At 41.7% G+C, this 19,350-nt stretch overlaps 1 protein-coding gene across 1 annotated transcript in view; it reads left to right on the forward strand.

The window, feature by feature from the left end:
• Nucleotides 1-531: 531 nt before the first annotated feature.
• LOC111981951 (protein TANC2-like) overlaps nt 532-19,350 on the forward strand; it is a 145,570-nt gene continuing 126,751 nt past the window's right edge. Inside the window, 1 exon segment of the mRNA XM_070433765.1 lies at nt 532-912. The gene's annotated coding sequence lies outside the window, so the exon portion shown is untranslated.

A 19,350-nucleotide genomic window follows, 5' to 3' on the forward strand; every position in this document is an offset into this window, starting at 1 on the left:
TGTGCTAGCTTGCTAGTTAGCTAGCACACGGTGTTGCCCTCGCCTCCCGCCTGCTGTGTACCGGAGTCCTCCTTAGGACTAGCTGGCTAAACTAGCACACAGTGTCCTTCACTCCCGCCTCACGAACACCTGCCCTCGTTTCGTCAACAGAACTGCGAAGAAAACAGTGCCCGACAGGGGGGGGGCGAAGGACGCTGTCTACCACTGGTGTACGGCTAGCTAGCTACCATTGTCGCCCCCGCCCCTTCTTCTGTGGGGTTTATCGGCAGCTGATATCCAAAGTTATTGTGCATTAACGCCACCTACTGCCTTCCACCTGTCCTAACTTAAAAATGGACCAATAAAAGTATAGGGAGGAGTTCCTGCAGATTCAGGAATGCCCACGTGCAGGAACGCCCCCACATTGTGGGCTGCAATTGCACKCTTCTCGAAAATACCACCTTCCCACTTGTTTTTGAACGCAGGATCTGAGCACCCGCCCCCTCATGAATAATTCAGCAGCCCCTCGAGCCTCATGCGACATTATGATAGCGTTTTCAACAACACACACAAACATCTTCGTAGCAATGTTTGGTCCTTCTCATGCAGTCGCATAATGAATAGTATATCGTTCTTCTTCACTGGGTGGTTATTATTGGAGGCAAATTGAGCGCAATTCCGGGATTTTATCCTCCCTCAAAATCTGGAGTAGGAGGTGCCTCAGTGAGAGAAGGACGGAACGATCGAACACGTCGAATCTTTACGCARCCTCGCGAAGGCTGTGTTGTGGTCCAGCTGCTTACTGGAAATCTTGCTGAAACGTTAGCTAGCCATTGCACTGACGTTTATCTACGATACTGACACGGGTTTAATGGTCAGTGGGACGTTCTTGCCTCGGCTTATTTGACAGTGGAGGAGGTGAAAAAAATCAAGGTACGTGACAGCGAATGACAATGCTACATTTGAAACACGAAATTCGAATGAGTTGGCTGAATAACGTTAGTCCTAGCCAAATAATGTGATGTTCTTTAGCGTTCGGTGTCTGCTGTGCTGCACTGTCTTAGCTAGCTAGCGCTTGTTATATATCCGCATCGAAGTGTCCCAATCATCTATTGTATTGCAGGTAGCTAGCAAACTAACATAGTTAGCATTCGCTATTTGACATCCATGTAATTTTCGAACATGTTTTTTACTGTAGTTATATTTAGCTGCACAACCTAAAGCCACACAGTGAACAATGTGGCCATTCAGTTAAACAAAGAAACCCCTTTTGTGTATTTTTTATTGACGAATATCCCTTCGCCATACGCCTCAAACTGGCTTGCTGAACATCTTTGAATTTAGAATGACAGCTACCTCCCTGGCTAACGTTAGTTAAATAGAGAAGATGTGTATTAAGAGTCATTATACCCTTGGTGAATTATACCATGGCATTTGCTGAATGGCTCTGTAAACCAAATGTATAAATGCTTAATCTTAGTGCAGTCAATGTCCTAGCGCCAGTTTACTTTAAAATGCATGGGGGTTGTGAATGCATTACTGCCATTATGGGTTATGTGTTAATTACATTTCCAGTGGTGACAGAACTGGGTCTGGTTTCCCAAAAGCATCTTAAAGAGAAATGTAATCTCTAGCACCACACCAACATCAATATATGTCAAATGGCGTGTTTCTAGGTTTTGTTGATGTTGTGGTGGTGCTGGAGATTATGAATATGAAGTTGAACAATTTAGAAATGGCACTTTAAGGTTAAATTCGTCGTTAGAACCTTCGTAGGAGCATACTTAAATCTCTGAGCTATTTCCCTATTTCCCGTTGCACTTGAAAACGATTAATCTAACACACCGCATGTGTGTTTGCGCCATCGCGCGCATGTTGATTTTGCCCCTCCACACCAGATGCGATCAGGACAAGTTGAAATATCAAAACAAACTTTGAACCAACTATTAATTTGGGGACAGGTCGAAAAGCATTAAACATGTACGGCAATTTAACTAGCTTGCTGTTGCTAGCTAATTTGACCTGGAATATAAACATTGAGTTTAACCTAATAAAAATAAATAAAAAATGTAATAAATATTTTACCTTTATTTAACTAGTCAGTTAAGAAAATATTCTTATTTTCAATGACGGCCTAGGAACACTGGGTTAACTGCCTCGTTCAGGGGCAGAACGACAGATTTTTACCTTGTCAGCTCYGGGATTCGATCTTGCAACCCTTAGGTTACAAGCCACTAGGCTACCTGCCGCCCCAGTAGCACKCAAGGTCCTCTACTCCGACAATTAATCCACAGATAAACGGGTAAACCGAGTTTGTTTCTAGTAATCTCTCCTCCTTCAGGCTTCTTCTTCTTTGGATTTTATATGGCTGTTGGCAACCAACTTTAAGGTGCATTACCACTACCAACTTTGCACTACCAACTGCACTGGAGTGTGGACCTTAGTTCATCTTTCAATCACCCACGTGGGTATATGCTCCTAAAAATATATATATACTTAAGATGAAAACCGAGTTGACTGCATTAAAATATAAATACAGTAGGCTATAAGCTTATTTCAATCATATGTGACCCGTTTCAAGAAGCTAGGCGTATGTCTCATGTCACTACTTCATGGGAGGGGCATTTGAACTTATTTTTTTCTAAATAAATAAAAATTATATTAATTTTTTGGGCAGAAATGCCTTCTGGAATATGTGAACTTTCATTTGCCTTAATAACAAACTTGTATGCCGTCTGTAATCAAACATTGCATACAAAATAGCATGAGAAAACACTTAGAATACATAACATATGGCAATCATATAAAACGAAGACTTTAACACATACAGTACATTCGGAAAGTATTCAGACCCCTTGACTTTTTCCACATTTTGTTACAGTACAGCCTTATTCTAAAATTGATTAAATAAATAAAAATCCTCAATCTACAGACAATACCCCATAATGACAAAGCAAAAACAGGTTTTTWGTAGTTTTAGAAAATGTATTAAACTTAAACAGATACCTTATTTACATAAGTATTCAGACCCTTTGCTATGACACATGAAATAGAGCTCAGGTACAACCTGTTTCAATTGATCATCCTTGAGCTGTTTCTACAACTTTATTGGAGTCCATGTGGTAAATTCAATTGATTGGACATGGAAATTCCCATTCCTGTCTATATAAGGTCCCACAGTTGACAGTGCATAACAAAAACCAAATCACGAGGTCGAAGGAATTGTCTGTAGAGCTCCGAGACAGGATTGTGTCGAGGCACATATCTGGGGAAGGTTTCCCAAAAATGTCTGCAGCATTGAAGGTCCCCAGGAACACAGTGGCCTCCATCATTCTTAAATGGAAGAAGTTTGGAACCCCCAAGACTCTTCTTAGAGCTGGCTACCCAGCCAAACTGAGCAATTGGGGGAGAAGGGCCTTGGTCAGGGAGGTGCCGAAGAACCCGATGGTCACTCTGACAGAGCTCTATGGTTCCTCTGTGGGGATGGGAGAACCTTCCAGAAGGACAACCATCTCTGCAGCACTCCACCAATCAGGCCTTTATGGTAGAGTGGCCAGACGGAAGCCACTCTATAGTAAAATGCACATGACAGCCCGCTTGGAGTTTGTCAAAAGCCACCTAAAGGACTCTCAGACCATGAGAAACAAGATTCTTTTGTCTGATGAAACAAAGATTGAACTCTTTGGCCTTAATGTCAAGCGTCACGTCTGGAGGAAACCTGGCACCATCCCTACAGTGAAGCATGGTGGTGGCAGCATCATACTGTGGGATTTTTCTTCAGCGGCAGTTACTGGGAAAGTTGTCAGGATCGAGGGAAAGATGAACGGCACAAAGTACAGAGAGATCCTTGATGAAAACCTGCTCCAGTGCGCTCAGGACCTCAGACTGGGGTGAAGGTTTACCTTCCAACAGGACAATGACCCTAAGCACACAGACAATGGAGGAGTGGCTTCGGGACCAGTCTCAATGTCCTTGAGTGGCCCAGCCAGAGCCCGGACTTGAACCCGATCGAACATCTCTGGAGAGACCTGAAAATAGCTGTGCAATCCCCATCCAACCTGACAGAGCTTGACAGGATCTGCAGAGAAGAATGGGAGAAACTCCCCAAATACAGGTGTGCCAAGCTTGTAGCATCATACCCAAGAAGACTCTAGGCTGTAATCACTGCCAAAGGTGCTTCAACAAAGTACTGAGTAAAGGGTCTGAATATTTATGAATGAATGGAGAAAAATATATTTTTGTGTCAAATTGGCAACCCATCCCTTATGGGATTAATTGACGCATAAACAAACATTATAATAATTCACTATGGTAATTAAATGATAATTCTTCTTCCGGTGTTCTCTGCATTGCATATCGCATATTTTTTTTTTTAAATCAATACATAATTGTAAGGTTATCCAAACAATAATTGCATCCCTAGAGCAGTACAATAATATACACATACATACATACCATATACAGACATACAGAAATCATATTTACATTTCTATTTAATTTTTTTGCAAAAACCCCCCCTGCTTTGTCATTATTGGGTATTGTGTGTAGCTTGAGGGGGGGGGGGGACTATTTGAATCGATTTTAGAATAAGGCTGTATTGGATCGAATGGGGAAAAAGTCATTGGGTCTGAATACTTTCCGAATGCACTGTTATAGGCTACAGAACATTTCTTCTCTTGATGGGAAAACTGTATTGATGACTTTGAATAGCCATAAATCATTTTAAGAGCTACAGCGAGCTGTTGAGCCTATATTCTGGAATAATTTTCAGCACAGAGCAACTATTGTAACGACACATCGTTAACACTCGTAAGCCTAAGTTCCATCGCTATTGGGAAACTGGGCCTGATCTGCTCTGGAAAGCCTATGTAAATTACGATCGCCAGAACAGACATTTTTTGGGGGGGGACTGCCATTTGTGCTCTAAAATTAGAACTGGGTCTGGTTTCCCAAAAGCATCTTAAAGAGAAATGTAAAAAAAAAATCTACTTCATAGTCATCATCTCCAGCACCACTCCAACATCAATATATGTCAAATGGCACGTTTCTATGTTTTGTTGATGTTGGGATTGTGCTGGAGATTATGAAGTCGAACAATTTATAAATGTCCCTTTAAGGCTAAGTTCGTCGTTAGAACCTTCGTAGGAGCATAGTTAAATCTCTAAGCTGTTTCCCAAAACCATCATTTTCAACGTTGCACTAGAAAATGCGTAATCTAACACCCTGACCAGACCGCAAGTGTGTCTGCGCCATCTCACGCATGTTGATTTTGCCCCCCCATACCAGAAATGATCAGGACAAGCAAGTTGAAATATCAAAACAAACTCTGAACCAATTATATTAATTTGGGGACAGGTCGAAAAGCATTAAACATTTATGGCAATTTAGAAAGCCAATGTAAATTACGATCGCCAGATCGGTCTTTAAAAAAAATATATAGGACTGCTGTTTTGGGCTCTAAAATTAGTTTGATCCCCACAGTGAATTATTTTATATTTCGCTACAAATCGAGATATTCAATGAAATATTGATCTATTCTGACTACTACATTTGTCGTCACACAGGACCACGTGCTGACACAGAACTATTACGGACTGGCAGGCTACGGGGAGGCTCACGCCCCCATGCACGCTCTTTGCATGTGCACCCAGCAGCGTTGGGTTGACTCTCTCAAGCAGGATGAAATCGACTACATCGACCATGATCCTTTGCTAGTTACTACCACTTTCACCATAATCCTTAGCGTTTTTTGTTGTTGCCATTCAGTTCAATTCAGCAGTATGGCGCACTTCAAATTCAAATACTTCTGGCTTCATGCGTCTTTGGGAGTTTTGCATAGCGATACGCGGATGATGTCAGCTCTATCACTATCTACTGGTTTTAATGTCTATGCTTGCAGGTGACAGTGGTTCAAATGATTGACAGGTGGAATGCACGCTCAACAGTGAATTCACCTGCGCACATGCTTGATGGCTTGACCTAGCAGCTGAGAATGCTTCAGTAGGCTACTGTACAATCATTATTTGACATTCAGTGATCAATTATTCACTCAAACGACTCTTTGCGACCTCCTTTATTCCCAAAACTTTTCCTCAATCACTCGTCACAACTTTTACTCAATCACTCCTCAATCTTTCTTGAAGTGACCGTTATGGATAGGCTACCTACAGTGGAGTAGTCCATGGACACTGACACAGGGACCCAATATTTGGGTTTGTTTACTTATTCTGCTAATCCAGTTTCCTAACAGCAGTCTCCAACAGCATGCTCAAATTGCCTCATGGTGACGCCATAAAATGAGGTAGCCTAAAATCAATAAGATAAAGTGAGTTTGTGTTTTGGGTGAACCATCCCTCTAAACAGCTAAAGCCCCCTTTCTCCTACTTATAAACATTGTTGGGCCATGAATCAAATACTGTCAGACAGCCTACTGGCTAGGCTATCTTAACTAAAACACAACCCAGATTAAATAATCACAGTTGGCCAGTGCCTCCAGGGTGAGATTTTTTATGACTGACACGTAGCAATTTCTTTAACTTTCATTCACGTGCCGGAGGGCGGCTGTGGAAAAGTGATTAGGGAAATGGATGTGCAGTTTGGGGTCTAGGGTTGGGGGCTCTAGCAAGGTACTTCACAGAAATAGGGCCAGCTGTCGCAGCAGACAGCAGCAATGATGAAATTGTCCCAGATTGGGGTGTCTGTTGAGGAAATGACAAAATCATAATTCAGTTCAGCCAATTGATTTACCGGCTGGAGTGGCTGCTTGGATCTTTATGATGAATGAGTATGGAAGGGCCTTAGCAAAACAATAGTGAACTGGGACCCCACTAGACCAAGTTTTATGACATTGACTTACTTTTATTAATTCTACCTTTTAACATGCAATAAGTGAAAATATTTTGTACAGGCTGCTGAGGGAAGCCAATTAGATTTGATGTACAATAAATAGCAGTCCTGAGCAGTGTAATTTCTCAAAGTTGCTAGTCTTGATGCCATAGGCCTACTTGTATACTTTCTTTCTTTCTTCTTATATATTTTATCATGTTTTCTCACCAATTTTGTCGTATCCAATTGGTAGTTACAGTCTTGTCTCATCGCTGCAACTCCCATACGGGAGAGGTGAAGGTCGAGAGCCGTGCGTCCTCCGAAACACAACCCAACCCAAGCTTCTTGACACAATGCCCACTTAACCCGGAAGCCAGCCGCACCAATGTGTCGAAAGAAACGCTGTGCACCTGGCAACCGTGTCAGCGTGCACTGCGCCCGGCCCGCCACAGGAGTTGCTAGTGCACGATGGGACAAGGACATCCCTGCCGGCCAAACCCTCCCCTAACCCGGATGATGCTGGGCCAATTGTGCGCTGCCCCATGAGTGTCCAGAGCCTGGACTCGAACCAGGATCTCTAGTGGCACAGCCTTAGACCACTGCACCACTCGGGAGGCCCTCCTACTTGTATACTTACAGGTTTACAAGGTTACCTTAGTTATGTTGAATACACAGATTTTTTTTTTCTCCCTAAGCTTATTGCTCTAATAAGCTCTTCTGACTGAGGTTAAATGGGTTTTCCTTAAATGTCTGAAGAGAATGCAGTCTCAGGAAACACCTCTCCTGTGAAGAGTGCACTACCACTAACACCTGGCTGCTACCAAGATATACCGCTATGATGGGAAAGTAAAGTCAACACAACTAAGACTGTTGTGCCAAGCAATTTAATGCATATTTTTTTTAAATGTCTGAAACCATTTTCCAGTAGAATGTTATGAAACAATGTAAGATTGATTTAGATGTTTTTTTTATACCTCAGTTGCAGCCCAATCATATAGCCTAGTAGAGTATTTGATTGATAAATGGATTCTTTGCACAACATTATAAAGGGGGGCATTGTTATGGATTTGTCACGGCTGCTATTCTTCGTTTAGGGGAACCTTGATTATTAAACAGTCACACAGTCTGTCTGCAGTCAGATATGTAKATTTAAGTCTGTGCTACTGTGACTCTCGCATGTAGTAAGTCCCCATAACTGCCACACCTCCAATGCTTAGAGGAAAACTTGAGCTGCTGCCATGCCTTTACTGCAGGGTCATTAAAGGCCATGCCATGAAGTGAAGCTGCATTCACTAACACCATCTCAATTCATCCCTTTGCTCCCAAGCCTCSCACRTCAGGTTTATCTTACTGGCTGCCTGTTTGTTAGACTCACYCACACCTTTCTCCCTTTGCTTTGATTGGYYTGAGATTATCAATGGTCACAGCTGTTTCACCTTTTGGTGTTTGCTGCAGCGATAAGATGGTTGAGAATCTGACATGCAAGTAGATTTTCCTCTTGAGTCACATTTGGAGATGGTATATTGCTGTGCTCAGCGCAGTATGACGGACTGTATGTTCGAGCAGCAGGTTTGGCTTGTCCTACTCTTCCGAAATGGGCTTTCAATACATTTGGCTGAATACTGTGAAAGGACAGTCTTTCTCAGAAGTTTTCCCATTTATGTCATTTATTACATAATGTTATTACGGAATTGGGTGCCTATGCATCCAAACTATGGAAAGACAATTGACATCTCTCCTTAAAAATGTTTGTGTGGAATCACAATAAAAGGATTGTAACCGACTGTAACCATCAACATAACCTAAAGAGGTCCTTCAAGTTCAAAAAGCAGGAAGTTGTTGTAAGTGACCGTTTTTTGTAGTTGAATCCAGGCCAACTTGTGAGAGAGCCTGACCCCCTGACTCTCAATTACCCACAACCTCCTACAGGTGGGCTCTCTGCTGTCGCCTGGCTCTTATCTCCATGCCCAATTTGACTTCCTACAGGACACAATTCAGCTGGCCCCATAGACAGAGTGGGAGGAGGGAGGTTTTTGGCGTCAGGCACTTTTTTTCTCTCTCGTCTAGGGCTATGCAGCATGCAGTCCTGTGGGCTAGATTTAATTGTCAGTGCCACTCAACTAGCGCTAATAATATCGAGGAGGCTAAAAGTTCCTGTTGAGACCACACATCAGGGTCAGTAATGCTTTGTTTGCTTTGGCTCTGTGGTTTTGTGTGTGTGCGCACATGTCTTCCGTTTGTTGTTTCTTCTATGTGGGCCAACGTCAATCTGGTTCCAAGATACCAGCAGACAAGACTTTTGGTTACAATGCTGTATTATTTCCTGATATCGAATCCTGAGTCACCATCCTGAGTGAGAGAGAGAGAATGTTTGGATTATTTGGGGTTACTAAAGCACAGACCAATACCCCTCCCTTATATCCCTTATATGATAAGAACTGGCCCTAGTCAACCAAACTCGGTTTATTGTTTCAATTGCCAAAGATTTTTGTGTTGCCACACAGTTAAGGTGGCATTTCACAGTAGTAGAGATGACCAGGGACGTTCTCTTTATAAGTGCGTGAATTGTACKATTTTCTGTCCTGCTAAGCATTCAAAATGTAAAGAGTACTTTTGGGTGTCAGGGAAAATGTATGGAGTAAAGAGTACATTATTTTCTTTAGGAATGTAGTGAAGTAAGAGTTGTCAAAATTATAAATGGTAATGTACAGGTACCCCCAAAAACGACTTAACTTCACTAGGGTAGGGGGCAGCATTCGGAATTTTGGATGAAAAGCGTGCCCAAATTAAACTGCCTGCTACTCAGGCCCAGAAGATAGGATATGCATATAATTAGTAGATTTGGATAGAAAACACTCTAACGTTTCCAAAACTGGTAAAATAATGTCTGTGAGTATAACAMAACTGATATGGCAGGCAAAAACCAGAGGAAAATTCAACCAGAAAGTACTATTATTTTGAAAGGCTGTCTTTCCATTGAAAGCCTATCCACCATACAAAGACTTAGGACCCAGTTCACGGTCTCTATGGCTTCCTCTACACGCGGCCAGTCTTTAGGCATTGTTTCAGGCTTTTACTCTGAAAAATGAGGGAGATACAGCACTTTCAATCAGTGGCCAGTGGAAATTTCCATTCATCAGCCATGTGCCTGATCAGGAACGCGCCTTTCTTGTTTGTCCTTTCCTATTGATGAAGCTTTTCTCCGGTTGAAATATTATTGATTATTTATGACAAAAACAACCGGAGGGTTGATTTTAAACATCGTTTGGCATGTTTCTACTAACCTTTATTGTACTTAAAAAAAAAAAATCTGGACTTATTAGTGCACGCGCCTTAAGCATTCGGATTACTGGACAAAACGCGTGAACAAAAAGGAGGTATTTGGTCATAAAGAGGGACATTACCGAACAAAACAAACATTTATTGTCTAACATGGAGACCTGGGAGTGCCACCAGATGAAGATCATCAAAGGTAAGTGATTAATTTTAATGCTATTTCTGACTTTTGACACTCTCCTTGGCTGGAAAATGGCTGTATGGGTTTCTGTGGCTAGGTGCAGACCTAACATAATCGCAAAGTGTGCTTTCACCGCTAAGCCTTTTTGAAATCTGACACAGCGGTTGCATTAAGGAGAAGTTTATCTTTATTCGTATTTTTAACACTTGTATCGTTTATCAATGTTTATGATGAGTATTTCTGTATTTTGATGTGGCTCTCTGCACTTTCACTGGATGTTTGTTTGAGACGATGCATTTCTGACCATAACGCGCCAATGTAAACTGACATTTTTGGATATAAATATGAACTTTATCGAACAAAACATACATGTATTGTGTAACATGAAGTCCTATGAGTGCCATCTGATGAAGATCATCAAAGGTTAGTGATGAATTTGATCTCTATTTCTGCTTTTTGTGACTTCTCTTTGGCTGGAAAAATGGCTGTATGGTTTTCTGTGATTAGGTGCTGACCTAACATAATCGCAGTGTGCTTTCGCAGTAAAGCCTTTTTGAAATCGGACACTGTGGTTGGACTTACAAGAAGTTTATTTTTTAAATGGTGTATAATACTTGTATCTTTGAGGAATTTTAATTATGGGATTTCTGTTGTTTTGAATTTGGTGCCCTGCAATTTCACTGGCTGTTGTCGAGGTGGGACGCTAGTGTCCCACTTGTACCAGAGAGGTTAAGTAGTACTTTAAAGTATTTTTTTGTTTACTTAAGTACTTTACACCACTGAACCCTGCTAATTGATAGTCACATTGTATGCACAAATTTTACTTGGGGGTCATGTTGTGGACTTCAAGAGAATGCTGAGTTACCTTGCATGTTGACATAAGTGGTTCCATTGTATCCTCTCCTTCCTCAGTAAGCAATTTCAAAACAACTTGATTTGAAGAAGTGTTGACTTGCACCATAAGAGCTCAGCTGAATGATGGGGGGGAAATAATTCAGCTAGCGTCAGACAACCAAGTCTCTGGTGCAGTGCAATTTTGTTTTTAGAAAGAGTTAAAGAAATACATCCCTCTATTTATTTTTCTGTCGCACAGCAGTTTAATTTAAATGGACCACTGAACAATACTGTCTACACTACAGCAAGCAATGTGTCACCTGCTATGCAGAGGAGAAAAACAGCTGTGAATGCAGCCGTTTTCACTGGACCACAGCGTTTGCCTAATGGAATAGATTTGTAAATTCTCATAAATGTTATCGGTGAGGGATGACTGCAGTCACTCCAGGAAGCGGCACTTGTCACCGCTCATCATCAGGAGGCCAGTGTGATTCAACCATGTCAAGGTGACACGGCTGCCGGCTCCATCATGGAATTAGCCTAATTTACATCAGCTCAAACATTCACATCTTTCAGTTTCACAAATTATCCGTTTGCTTATATTCTACTTTTTGAGACCAATTTAATTCAAGTCTCCTCATTAACAAAGCCATAATTGTTATCCTTTTTGTATTTTTTCCATGTTAAAATTAAGCCGACTCAAGCTCAGGATTAGAACAAAAATAAACGGTAGTGTCATCTAGCGTATGTTGCACCTAGCACTGCAGGTAGACTGAAACTGAAGAGGAGTATCTTACAGATCCTTTCTGGCAACCTCACCCCCAGGTTTATTCAGTCTCTAGCTCAGACTTCCAGGACTCCACTGAAGTCCCAGTACATGTCGTCTCCAATGGAGCGTGCCACCAGGGCCTTCTGATCCGATCAGATGGCTGTTTTGATCCCATTCCTCCCTCTTCTATTCCCCTCTCCTGAGGCCATCATCTCGTTCCCGCCATCCATGCATTGGTGCCACCTCGTCTTCAGAGACCTCGTACATGTACTGAACAAAAATATGATTGCAACAATTTCAATGATTTTACTGAGTTACAGTTCATATAAGGAAATCAGTCAATTGAAATACTATTCATGTACAGTGGGGAGAACAAGTATTTGATACACTGCCGATTTTGCAGGTTTTCCTACTTACAAAGCATGTAGAGGTCTGTAATTTTTATCATAGGTACACTTCAACTGTGAGAGACGGAATCTAAAACAAAAATCCAGAAAATCCCATTGTATGATTTTTAAGTAATTAATTTGCATTTAATTGCATGACATAAGTATTTGATCACCTGTTCTCATCGGTCTTTCTAAGTTGTTACATTGGACAGTAACCTCTTTTACCAGACATATTGCTGTCATCTCTAAACACCTTTGCCCGAGGGGGTACAGATTGTGGTTTGCATGGTGGTTGGCATTGACATAGTCTATCTGGTCAAGCGACATATTTTAATATGTTGGATATTATTTATAAAATTACTGGAGTGCATAGAATTTGCTTCTAGATGTATATTGGCCTAGCCTACATTTGAACTGAAGCACTTCAGTGCCTTCCTTTCCCCCTGCACTTGAAAATACAGCCTCTCCATGGCTCGGAATTACTTCCATTTGAAAAGCTGATTTCTAGATAATCTGTTATTGATTTCAGAACATCATGCACCAGGTAAGGCTGTGTGTGTGCGCACATTTTATGTGTGTGCTTTTGTATGGTTGTTTTTTAAAAGAGCCTAGTCAGACGCTCCACTTCCTGGTAGAACCAATCAAGACTGACCATTAAAGAGCAATCTTGTGCATTCCTGTGGAAGGCTATCTGTGGTGCATCTGGAGGCTACACTAATCTGTGATGATTGGTCGTACTCAGTATGAGAACACCATCCGTTTTGATTGTTCTAGAGAAACATCTAATCCAATAGGCTATTTCTCTTTTGGGTGTAAGTTTCAATCTCTAATATCTCAATTTGTAAATATGTTCTCCAAATGGGTAATTATGAGCTCATGTATTGATTCTTTCATCTGCACCTCTCTAATTCTCTCTGATGGATAGGCCTAAACAGCAAGCATCTAGCCCATGTTTGTTGGTGTTTGCGGTCTTCGAAATCTGAGCTTTTCGACCTTCACCCGACTTTACATCCCCTTCAACTTCTGAAGTAACAAAAAAAAAAAAAACTTCAAGATGGCCATGATTTATTTTCCCCTCCAGTTTTATAGAGTAGACCCTGAATATCTGTTTTCAAATCAAATTTTATTGGTCGCGTACACATTTTCCAGATATTATTGCAGGTGCAGTGAAATGCTTATGTTTCTAGCTCCAACAGTGAAGTAATATCTAACAATAGACACTGTCTCAAAACACTGTCTCCTTTTATTGATGTCACCTGTTAAATCCACTTAAATCCGTGTAGATGAAGGGGGGGAGACAGGTTAAAGAATGATTTTTAAACCTTGAGACAATTGAGACATGGATTGTGTATGTGTGCCATTCAGAGGGTGAATGGACAAGACAAAATATTTAAGTGCTTTTGAAAGGGATTCGGTAGTAGGTGCTAGGGCACTTTTGCCAGGGCAAAAGGGGGTGCAACTCAATAATAGGAAGGTGTTCCTGTTTTGTACACTCAGTGTATATGTAGATAATGGTGTGTATGGACAGTATATGAGTAGAAAAGGTGTGTACGGCAGTAGTTATATAGGATGAGCGTTTTACCACTAGACATCTGTTTCCTTTTGCAGATAATCAGAAACTGACATGATCCCCAAACAGACAGCTGTTATAGTTTTCGGTAGCACCGTCCGGGTATCTGCTTTAGTGGTCCCCTGCAGGATTGAGTTGTAAAGAGCAGGGCTGGACGATACATCTCTATATTACGGCATACGCTGCACTATGCTAGACACAGTGCACACATGGGATTCTTGTCTGTTCCATGAAGGAAAACCATATCATAGTGCTGAAGACTGGATAGAGATAAAATGTCTTCAAATCAGGTTCAGTGAGTGGATGCGCCACCGAGCCATGCTGTTTTAAGGTTTAATGCCTCACATGGGCATGGAACCTAATTGCTTTATACGGCGGCCTTGCGAAAGCGACCACCACTTTTAGCCCATTACCCTGCATAGAATGGTTGATTTTTGCCTCCTATCTTTCCTCCCACATCTACATAATGTGTCCATTTGTGCGTGGTGCTAGGAGATGGCCATTGTCCATATACACTGGCAACCCGCAGTGACCACTGCTCCCCATTCCCTCCCCTCATTACAGAGGTAATAGCATCAGCCTCTGTCCCCTGAGCACACAGCCTTCCATACGTTTCTCATCAGCTCATTCCCACCAAGCCTTCCATAAGCCTCCAGTGATCATTGACTTTGAACTACCTCCAACGAGCCCATGTGATCAGCACGGGCCTGTTTATTATGCAGGTTTATAGGGGGGGTGAGCTCCACCACATCCCCATTCTGTTGCTTCCGCTGGAGACAGGGAAGGAAAAAAGGAGACAATCTACTGAAATTCAGAGTAGAGGGAGGATCTAGGCTCTTTCAGAAGCCTTTGTTTTTATTGCTGCATTTCTCTCTTCATACCATCTATACCTAACACTAGATTACAGAGGAGTGCTGATTTTAATCTAGGCTATATAACTGCTATTGCTAACGTATGTAGCGTCTCCACCGTTTGTCTATATAAATGGAGGAAAGCCAGCCAGTTCTGTATCTCCTACTGGTGGAGTGGAGCAGTGACCTCCCACTGTGGGGCTGGTGGATTCCTGCACCCTGCTGTATCATTAATGAGATTGTAGCAGAGAAAGGGCAGGGACAGGGAGGGGGCCAACATACAATACCCAGACAGAGATACAGAACAGAGAGGGACAGAGAGAAGACTGGCAAATATGTACTGAAAAGAATGGGAGAGGGTAAAAAGAAAACAGTCCCCAAAACATGGTGGAGGAGATGGAGAGCTTAGTGCTGTAATGGAGGATCATGGGCTGAGTTACAATTGGCCTACACTACATAGCTCTTTAAACAGTGGAGACTTCTCCTCCATAGACTGCAGGCAGGTCTGACCACAGCCAGCCCCATAGGCAGAACACTATCTTAAAGTATTCACCAGGTGTTTATACAAGAAGACACCATTCTGTGTGTGTCACCTGTTTCTGTTTTAGGGTGTGGCCCTCCTACAATAGGAGAATAGACAGATGTAGACTATGCCCTCTGTTTACACGACCTGTTCCTAAAACCGGCTTCTGGTGCACTTCTTCTACTGTTTACGTAACAGCTGCTGCTTTATCAGTCATTTATCTAATTTATTCCCATAAATAGCCCATAACCTACTTGGAAAGAAACATACAGATTTTCAAAGAAACATCATAGTATGTACCATACTACCATTGTATGAATATTAACAGTACTACAGTAAAGACTGGAGATTGGCCAACAGGCTGTGGAACTACAGTATAGACCAGGGGTAGGCTACTAGATTGAACCACGGGACAATTTTTGTCGGTGCGGCTGTTCAGGGGTCCAGGACATGATTATAATATTTGTACACTGCAAATTCACCACAACTAAGTCCAAAAAGAGGTTGTATTTGAAATAAAAGTAATTTCATACCTTGATTATGTTGCTATATACAGCTGTAGTCAGAAGTTAGAAATACACCTTAGCCAAATACATTTTAAACTCAGTTTATCACAATTCCTGACATTTAATCCTGGTAAAAAGTCCCTGTCTTAGGTCAGTTAGGATCACCACTTTATTTTAAGAATGTGAAATGTCAGAATAATAGTACAGAGAATGATTCATTTCAGCTTTTATTTATTTTATTACATTCCCAGTGGGTCAGAAGTTGACATACTCAATTTAGTATTTGGTAGCATTGCCTTTAAATTGTTTAACTTGGGTCAAACGTTTTGGGGAGTCTTCCACAAGCTTCCCACAATAAGTTGGGTGAATTTTGGCCCATTCCTCCTGACAGAGCTGGTGTAACTGAGTCAGGTTTGTATGCCTCCTTGCTCGCACACACCTTTTCAGTTCCAGCCACAAATGTTCTATGGGATTGAGGTCAGGGCTTTGTGATGACCACTCCAATACCTTGACTTTGTTGTTTCTCAATCAACTGGCCCGCGGCCGGTCTGCCCAATCAGCTCTGAATCACCAGGTTTTGTAACTCTGGGCTACAGAGTGCCCTGGTGCATTTCCCTCTCTTCTGGATCAATATGGCCACTACTGTTGTTATGAAAGGTACCACCAATGAATATCCTGCTGGTGTTTATCAGATCCTGGTCTTGGAGGCCTGAGGCTGAGTTTAAGATGTAGGTCAGCAGCATCAGAACTACAGTTTGAAGGGATATTTTCCCAAAACCATTATGTAAATGAGGTATGGTCAATTCAGCTGAAACAGGCTGCATGTTATTGTTTTGGATGAAGCGAGAACAATACTCCTTTTGAGGCATCCGAAACTAGGTTGCACCAATAATTCTACTATTTGTGTTCATTTGCATCACTGTCAATGACATACTTTTATTTTGAAGGCAATCCTCAAATTCCACTATTGTGCCTAATCCTTATTGTGGCTAGCTTCACAACACACAACCTGATTTGTCATAACCTGATTTTAAACAACTCTGGTTTAAAACCACCTCCAAACAGAGAGATGGGGATGAAATTAAGATTAGAGAGGAGAGGTAGACAGAGAGGACACTGCCAGTCACGGGCTGATCCTTCTGCCTGGACTGGAATCAGTAGGGTAATAGCCAGAAGGGACCTGGAAGGCACCAGCATGGAGCCTCTGCAGCCTGTACTGGAATTGATCTCCCAATATTTATTTAATCTCTGCTTTATGGTGCTGGCTGTGTCAAACCTTGGTGAATTTGCTGATTCTGCAGCGTGCGCACTTCATCAACACTGTAGTCAAACAGCTGACCAATCTCTGATACGAAGATGTCTTTGCCAGCCCGCATTGGACCTCTTTGATATGACAATACATTAACTTTGAGAGTATGCATTTATCATAACTATAACATAGAAACGGAGGGCTCTACCGCAAGCTGTCACTAGGAGTCTTTGATGGCTTTCTGTTGTAGGCACAACATATTTTTTGATATAGTGCAAACACCCTTAGGCTTATGTGCGTTATGGGGGTACATTTMTTTTGGCTTTTTCGTAGCTGTGTGTAATGTGTTTTACTGGTACGACAAGAAAAATACAGACATGCAGTGTCTGAAGCCAGCACTACAAACAACACCCTGTTGGCCCTCAGACACATTGCTCCGATAGAAGCAGAGCAGAGACATGGCGAGCAGCATATCTTTGTGTGTGTGTGTGCGAGAGTGCACTTTAACAAGATGGTAAAACTGGAGTTTCTTACCAAGGCTTACAAGCAGCATTAGCCCCAGGGCAGATAACATCTGTAGTGGCTCAAGTCACCACTCAAAGGCTGCCTTATATTCTCTCTCAAAACAGTGGCTCCTAAGAAGCTCTGGCTAGGGTGCTGGTCAGGGGAATCGACAGGCTAACATGAGGCCAGGGCTTTTTCGTTTGGTTTTTACTCGCTTTAGGCTACATCCCTCATTTTCTTGGCTGTTCTCTGAGCACGAGTGAGGGATTGTTCAGCGTTGTACCCAAGGGATTTTAAAGCTTGGTTTGACTAGGAGTCAAAAAATGAAATTATACAGGAGGACAAATGATCTGTTATGAAGGCAGATGGATGGAGCTTTCCAACCAGGCAGACACAGAGGGCCCTGATGATATTCTCTGGTCATACATAATAGCTAGGCCTATTTCCATTGATATGTAAAAAAACTGTTTTGTCCTGTTTTGGAACATAGACTAGTATTAGATTAGTATTACTGTTGCTTTGTTCCCTCAGCCATTAGCATTGGGCACAGGCTAAGAAGGCGCTTAGAGGCGCGATCCTATCATCCCTACTCTCCTCTTGTATGCAGAGATTAGCACACTGACACACATTGGTGGCTTGCCTCMTWTCWGCTATAAGCTCAATCAATGAGGGCTGTTTACCTTGACACACACTCTCCTACGTATTTATTTGGACAGTGAAGCTAAAACCTTTTCATTTGGCTCTGTACTCCAGCATTTTGGATTTGAGATCAAATGTTTTGAGGCTACAGTACAGAATGTCACCTTTTTATGTGAGGGTATTTTCATGTATATCTGTTTTAGAAATATCATAACCCCCCCCAATTTTTTTTTTTTTAACCTCCCCTGTTATTGTTAATGGTGAGGTTAGCATGTCTTGGGGGTATAATTTTGCGTTTCTAACTTTTGCACTCATCATTAGCCAGGATTCATTCATTTATTTATTTAACCTTTTATTTAACTAGGCACGTCAGTTAAGAACAAATTCTTATTTACAATGACGGCCTACCCCGGCCAAACCCTAACGACGCTGGGAAAATTGTGTGCCGCCCTATGGGACTCCCAATCACGGCCGGTTGTGATACAGCCTGGAATCTAACCAGGGTCTGTATTGAGATGCAGTGCCTTATACTGCTGCGCCACTCTGCATTCATGATTATAGCATCCACATTAAGTGTTAAAAAACATTCTATTCACAAAAAAGTGACTCCAAAATGAGCTAACTTCAAATGGATCTAACAAGTTTGTAGAGTTACAAGCTTGAAGTAGTCATTGCGTGTTAGGAATATGGAAGCAAATACTAAACTTTCGACTACTTTAATACACGTGAATTTTTCCAAATACTTATGACAACTTCAGAAGGTCAAGTGCTTTCATTTGTAAATGGTAAAACAGATATGTATGAAAATACCCTAAAATAAAAGGGGACATTATGTACCCTCATATGAAACATTTGCTCTCAAATCCAAAATGTATGTTTTTGCTTCGCTGTCCAAATAAGTACGGAGTGTATGAACAGACACGAGATGCACTCAAATATAGAAAATGGGTTGCTGGAGACTGATATTGCAGCTTTCACTCTTGCTGATGCGCAAGTGTGTGCTCTCATAGGCCATTTATTTATAGACATATTAGCATAAGATATTTCAGACTTCATGGCTCTTCTCAGAATGGTTTAAACATTAGAATCAAGGCATAGGCAGATAATGCAATTTATGTGTGCCATTTTGGAGGCATAAATATAAATTGGATTAGGCCTACATTTTCCTCTTAGAAAAAATGCAGTTAAACATCATCCTGGACAGAATATTAGAGATAAATGTATCTTCATCTTTATCGGTGTCTCTAGACGTGAC

Source organism: Salvelinus sp. IW2-2015, linkage group LG20 (genome assembly GCF_002910315.2).
Source record: "Salvelinus sp. IW2-2015 linkage group LG20, ASM291031v2, whole genome shotgun sequence".
Lineage (NCBI taxonomy): Eukaryota > Metazoa > Chordata > Actinopteri > Salmoniformes > Salmonidae > Salvelinus > Salvelinus sp. IW2-2015.